Source organism: Grammomys surdaster, unplaced genomic scaffold, assembly GCF_004785775.1.
Source record: "Grammomys surdaster isolate TR1022 unplaced genomic scaffold, NIH_TR_1.0 225, whole genome shotgun sequence".
NCBI lineage: Eukaryota > Metazoa > Chordata > Mammalia > Rodentia > Muridae > Grammomys > Grammomys surdaster.
Window position 1 is genome coordinate 7,026,377 of NW_021604670.1, and position 6,768 is coordinate 7,033,144.

Consider the following 6,768-nt stretch of genomic DNA (forward strand, 5'->3'; position numbering starts at 1 on the left):
CTCTCTCTCTCTCTCTCTCTCTCTCTCTCTCTCTCTCTCAACTTTTTATTGTTTCTTTGTGAATTTCACATCATGTACCCCAATCCCACCCATATCTCCTCCCCTCCTCCCCACCCACTACTCTTGCAGCCCCCTCCCCCACCTCAACATAAAAAATAAAATCTCATTGTGGAAGCTGTAATATGCCACAGTGTGTCCTACACTATACCCTTTTGTCCATACTTCTTTGCTTGCAAATGTCCATTGCAATGACTCATTGGTCTGGTACGAGGCCTCTGGCTTCTGCTACTCTAGCAATACTGGAGTCTCACTGGGACTCCTCTTAGATATCCTGTTGTTGCCCTGTGTCATGAAGATCCTGTAGTTTTGGATCTGTAGGACCGGTGGCCCCTTGATGTACTCAGCAGTTCACTGATAGGGTAGATGTTGGGATGGTCCAATTCAAAGCCGTGGATCAGGGCCTGAGAGGTATCTGAGGTGGTTCGCTTGCTGGCTTTCCTGCTCTCAGGCCCTCTGGGGCCCACTCACTCATAACCCCTGCATCCAGGGCCAGCTTTACCCTGCTGCCCAGGCAAGGTGCTTCACCTGCTCTCCCCAGTGTTGCAACTGGTGAAGGACACGTCCAGTTCTCCCATTCTTATGACCCTGTGGCCAGCTCTCCTGCCTGCCATAAATGTGGAGGGAGGGAGGAAGGAGGGTGTCTCTCCCTCAACCAAGCCACCACTCTGCAGATAAGAGGCAGGGCCAGCTCTCTCACTCTCATGCCCTCAGGCTGGCTTACCTCTAACCCCACATCTGCTGCATATCTACCCCACATCTGCATAGCCCTCAGACATCAACATGTACCCTGATGGCAGTCCAGACTAGGGATGTCTGCCTGGCCTTTGGTGGTAGCAGACCCCCACTGATGCAGGGCCATGGATCCAGATGTGACTCCTGGTGGCAGCACAGGCCAGGACCCCACCATGGTCCCAGGTGGCATCACCGACTACTCACGTCAGGCTGTTCCTCAGTACCTCTGACTCTCCAGTTCTGTCTCTCCTCACTGTGCCCACATCCTTCTGTTTCTTTTTCTCTCTTCTATTTCTCCACCACTTACTTGTTTCTCTTGGTAGCTCCTGGGGTCTCTGAGTGTCTGGAGTTGTCTCAGGAGTACTATGCCCTGCTTTTGCATTATGGTGCCAGGCAGGGGTCATCGTGAACATGGTCTACCTGGGCGCCAAGCCTGTGCAGTGCCAGACTGGTGGTTGTCTCGGGCTCACTGGTTTTCAGGAAGTGTTAGGCGACCAATAGTTCAGATGTTCTTAGGTCAGAACACTGAGTGTAGACACAGCCTCCCTCCTCTCTGCCACCTACACATGTAACACAACAGCCACACCTGCAGTGCAATCAGGTCAGAGCTGATTCTTAATCTTAGAATGGTAGAACAGATCTATGACTCTTACAGAAGTGAATTTCAATTCCAGGAGAGGCCTGGCTACTGTACATTTTGTTTTGTACAATTTTTAAAAAGATTGATCTATCTATCTATCTATCTATCTATCTATCTATCTATCTATCTATCTATCTATTGTATATGAGTATAGTGTAGCTGCCTTCAGACACACCAGAAGAGGGCATCTGATCCCATTACAGATGGTTGTGAGCCACCATGTGGTTGTCAGGAATTGAACTCAGGACCTCTGGAAGAGTAGCTGGTGCTCTTAACCACTGAACTATCTCTCCAGTCCTGTTTTGTACAAATTACTTTCGGTATTTATTAAGGCATTTAAAAGACTTTCTATACACACACACACAGACACACACACACATAGACACACACACACACACACACACACACACAGGCATTTTAAAAATACGGATGTAGACCCTGGCACAATGATGTGTACCTGTGATCCCAGCACTCAGGAAGTGGTAGGTGGATGGTGTCAAGCTTGAGGCCAGCCCAGACTACATTGAAGTCCTATCAATGTGTATCTGTAGTCCTAGCCCTTGAGAGGCAGAGGAAGGAGAGTTGTTGCAAGTTTGTGACTAGCCTGATTTGTATAGTGAAGTCCAATGCCTGCCAGGGCTACATAGGAAAACCTTACGTCCATCCCCCCCCCAAAAACAGGCTGGTTGGGGGGGGGGGGGAGATGGATCAGAAATAACCAAAGGATAGAGTTACAAGTTAGAGTGGGGTTATAAGGTTAAAAATCATTTGCCTATCTTCTATTTTATATTATTGAGATGGATATACATTGAGAGTAGACAAAGTTCTCACTACAGTTTGGTTTTTGATATAAATCTTAGTGTCACCTTGGAATGACACTTTATAGGGATTAGTGGCTCACCAGTTTCTTTTCATATGCTTGCTTTTATTTTTGGTTTTTTGGTTTCATCTTCCTTAGACAAGCTACCCGTCACATTGTTACCACATAATGTTTTTAAAAGCCCACATGTAACTAACCATTCATTCCTTTGCTTATGCATTTGTCTATGAAAATGTTTTCTTTGTGAGGGAAAAAACTCAAGTGCATGCTACTCCGGCAAGGAAGGAGCCTTTAAAGCGCAACACAGAGTAGGTCAGTCGGTCATTGATTCTTTTTGTTTGTTTATTTATTTATTGTTTGAGACAGGATCTCTCTATGTAGCCCTGGCTCTCCTGGCACTCACTCTGTAGACAGTTCTCAAACTCACAGAGATTAATGGTGTGCACCATTGTACCAGATGGTTCTTTGTTTTCAAATATTTCAAGCCTTTGTGTAAGTTTTCCTCTTGGTCTAGATTTGTCGTCCCCCCCCCCCCATGCATTTTGTTTTTATAGTATTGGGGATTGAATCCAGGGCCTTGGGTATGTATGTTATACCAACTGAGCCTTCACAGATGACTTTGTAAATGTCTGTCTGCACATTTGTCTTGTGGGCTTGGCTGAGTTCTGTGGAAGTATTTGCATCCATAGCTCTCAGCAGATTACCACCTAGTGTGCAGTCAGCCATTGTTTATTAAAAACACTGCATGCTGCCGGCTAAAGGGACCTACCCACTAATGTCTTCAGAGTGAAGGTTGGGAGTGCCCTGGGGTTAGGTGTCTTCTCTGTCTGAGGCCTGGCCAGAAGAAAACACACCGGGTAGGTCAGGAAAACCAGTAAAGTAGATTTTAAAAAGGAAAGGCCACTTCTGTTGTTAGAACATCAACATTTTTGAAAGGTATTTGTGTTCGAAGACCATAATTTAAGGACTTGTTAGTTAGAAATTATAAAGTGTTAGAATTATGATATATTACTCTGAAGTATTCTCTGTGTGTGTGTGTGTGTGTGTGTGTGTGTGTGTTTACAGGGGGCTGGTATGTTTAGATGTCCTTTGTTTACTAGGAAATGTCCGATAACAGTAAAGTGCAGAGGCCCTCTGTGCTTGACACTAGTCTAAAAGTGTCTTGTGTCTCCTGGGAAGGCAGGACTGATGCTTTTATTTACTCTGGTATCTTGGATACTTACAGGGTTGGAGAGTTGGTGCCCATTGAGATGGAGGTACTGTGGAGGCTTGTTAGTAAGTTAGAGAGGCTGGTGAGAGGAAAAGAGAAAGGGATTTCAGCTTCTCACAGGTGTCAGAGGTGATTTTGTAAAGGGGCTATTATCTACAAAGTGACAGGCCCTGGCAGGTGTCATTGCCCAATGTCAGGCTCCCCGGAAATCAAGTTAACACCATGTCTGCAACAGAGTTGCTCTCATAGAAGAAACTTAGAAAACACAAGCCTGTGAGCCACTCAATCCTTGAACCTTTTAAATAAGAAGACATCGTAGTGTGCTCTTAAACTAGGTCGAAAATGTTTTTTCTCTTAATGTTTGGAAAGAAAGTAGTCACCCCTTCCTGCATGCCTTGTAATTTAGGTGTCCTTGTCAGTTGGAAAGAATAGGGTGCTTCTTTGTTTCGGAGATGGAAACTCTGGGTTTGAATTCTGGTTCTCTAGTCTGCTAATGACCGCATGCTAAGATTTCCCTGGCATCCAGGGGATGATGCTTTTGAACTGCAAGTAGAGGGAGATCAGCTAGCTTCGACCAGTTGCCTTGCAGAATGGTGGTAACGGAAGGGAATTAAAAAGATATTGTGTGAAGCATCATAAATGATAACATGCTAGTTAATCAGTGGCTTACAAGTTTATTACTGTATGGTATTTCCAGAAGAATTGAGTTTTGGCCAAGTACTCTGGCTTAGAGTTGATTATAGCTGAATATTGTAACCATGAAGGAAATGTGTGTGTATGTGTGTGTATTTTAATCTCTCTTTGGTCTTATTGTTATTCTCAAAAATTATCCTTGTAGTTATGAAGTTATTGGGAAATCATGTTCTCAGCTTGCCTAAATGTTGACACAATGCAATAATAAAAATATCAACAGTGTTATAAAATGTACGGGAAGTTAGTGTGTTGACATTATTTTATTTCAGACTATAGAATCATCCATTTCATTTATCTTGTACTTGATAATTTTCTAAAAAATTATCTGGTTACCACCTGGAAATTTTGAAGGAAATTAATTTATTAGATTTTTTTTTTTTTTACTTAGAAAAGTATAGCATTTAGAGAGAGATTGTATGCTACATTTTAAGCCATTTTTGAAAATAAAAGATACAGAAAGGTAAGTAATAAAAGAATATTGTTCAGAAATACTTTTAACACCTGCCCCCTCCTAAAAACAGGGTTTTGCCAGCCATGTATCTCCTAACTGGTCTTGGACTTACTGTGCAGATAGCTGCTGGGATTAAAGCCATGCACTGCCATGCCCGGCTAGTTTTGATGGTTTTGACAATTGCTCTCTCCGATTCCCCCTACCCTTGCCCTACTCCACGCATATGAATGATGATCCTCTTCTAGGAACAAAACCCAGAGTTTCTCTAACTTTGCTCCTGGTTTCCCTTTCCTTAGAGAAAGAAACAATTCCTCTCCGAGATTAATTAAGGGCTTTGAGTTTGAGTTTGATTTGGGTCCTGCCATACTCTGAGTAACTTTCTTCCATGTTTCTTTGCTTAGCTTAGCTTCCAGCCACACACCTAACTTCAGCCTTTTCTCAATAGGTTACTGTAGCTTATTTTAGGGAGTTAATTAATTGTTTTATTCCCTCTCCCCCCAGTAATAGTCTGTGGGTCATGCAGAATGTTGGTGATAGGAAGTTTGGGTTTGGGTCAGATGCCTTCATTCCCCCCGCCCCCCTTCTACCTTACCAAGTGACCTTGATCTTGACTTTAGTAGCATCCATCTGTATCATATTTTGAAAAGATTTATTTTTTATTTTATGTGTATGAGTGTTTCCATGCATGTATATATGTATACCACATATGTGCTTGATGCCTGTGGAGGTATGAAGAGAGAGTATCAAGTCCTGGAGCTGGGATTATAGATGGTTGTGAGCCAACCAATGTGTGCTGGGAACTGAACCTAGGTCCTTTGAAAGGTCAACAAGCAAACTCTTAACCACTGAGGCCCCCTCTCTAACCCCATATATTTTTAAAATACTTTAATTAGAAAACTGATATCCAGTGGTAAAAAGGTGCTGGTTTCAAGTTTCTCCCAGAGATGTACTGAGAATGTGGCCATGTACTCATAACTTCAGACATTTCCTCTTCTGCCCATCTTTGGTCCTGGACAGGACCTAGTCTTCTACATTTCTAGTAAGCTTCACAGGTGAGCTCACTTCCAAATGGACATGATGGTACACTTTGGGAAGCACACTTGAAAACACTGAGAAGGACCTCTGCTGACACGTCATCACCAAAGACACATGTGGCAGTGAGCCTGGAATGCTCAGCACACTTGTCAGCAGCAGAGGACTACAGATGGAGACAACAGACAGAGGCTCAGGGCTTAAGAGTACTGGTTGCTCTAGCAGAGGACCAAGGTTCAATACCCAGCACCCACATGGCATCTCACAACCATCCGTAACTCTGGTTCCAGAGGATCTGATGGCTTACTCGATCACCAGACATACAGATGGATACAGACATACATGCAAGCAAAACACCCATCTACATAAAATAAAAAACAAACATATTAAAAAAATGAAACAACCAACATTGAGGTACTGCTACCTTGAATGTTAGGAGTGATGGAGTGTGGCAGGAGGCCCCATTCATTGTTGATGGGAATGCAAAATGATCCAGGCACTTTGACAATTTCATAAGAAGATAGACATGTTTTTACCATATGTTTTGGGATAAATGTTTCCATTCTTTCCTGATTCCTATGTTGAAGCTTTAACCGACTGTATAGTGATGTTTGTATGTAGAACTTATGGAGGTAAATAAGATTAAATGAGGTCATACCGGTAGGGTCCTGATCTGACATGTCAGGACTCTTATGGGAAAAGTCAGGATGTGGTGTACCATCCATGTAGTTAATGTTTTGTTTGTCAATTACAAACAAATTCAGAAATGCATACAAGTGCACACACATAGAAGGAAGGAGGGACGGGAGGGGCCAAGGGGCCTCTGTCACTGCCATTTGAGGACATAGATAGCCTTCACCCAGTGTCCGGTCAGGTAGCACATTGATCGTTGACATTGTAGCATCCAAATCTGGAAAAATAAAATTATGTTGTTTAAAATGCCAAGTTTAGGCCTGCACATCTTTAATCCCAATACTTAAGAGGCAGAGGCAGGTGTATCTCTGTGAGTTCAAGATCAGCTTGGTTTACCTAGTGAGTTCCAGGACAGCTAGAGCTATACAATAGAGAGACCCTGTCTCAAAGTAAAATAAAATAAAATAAAATAAAATAAAATAAAATAAAATAAAATA

General features: G+C 42.9%; 1 protein-coding gene and 1 pseudogene across 1 annotated transcript in view; one reads left to right on the forward strand and one right to left on the reverse strand.

Annotated features, from left to right (window-relative positions):
* Mllt3 (MLLT3 super elongation complex subunit) overlaps positions 1–6,768 on the forward strand; it is a 258,709-nt gene that overhangs the window by 31,451 nt on the left and 220,490 nt on the right. The window lies entirely within an intron of this gene.
* Positions 1,275–1,390, reverse strand: LOC114626026 (annotated as a pseudogene).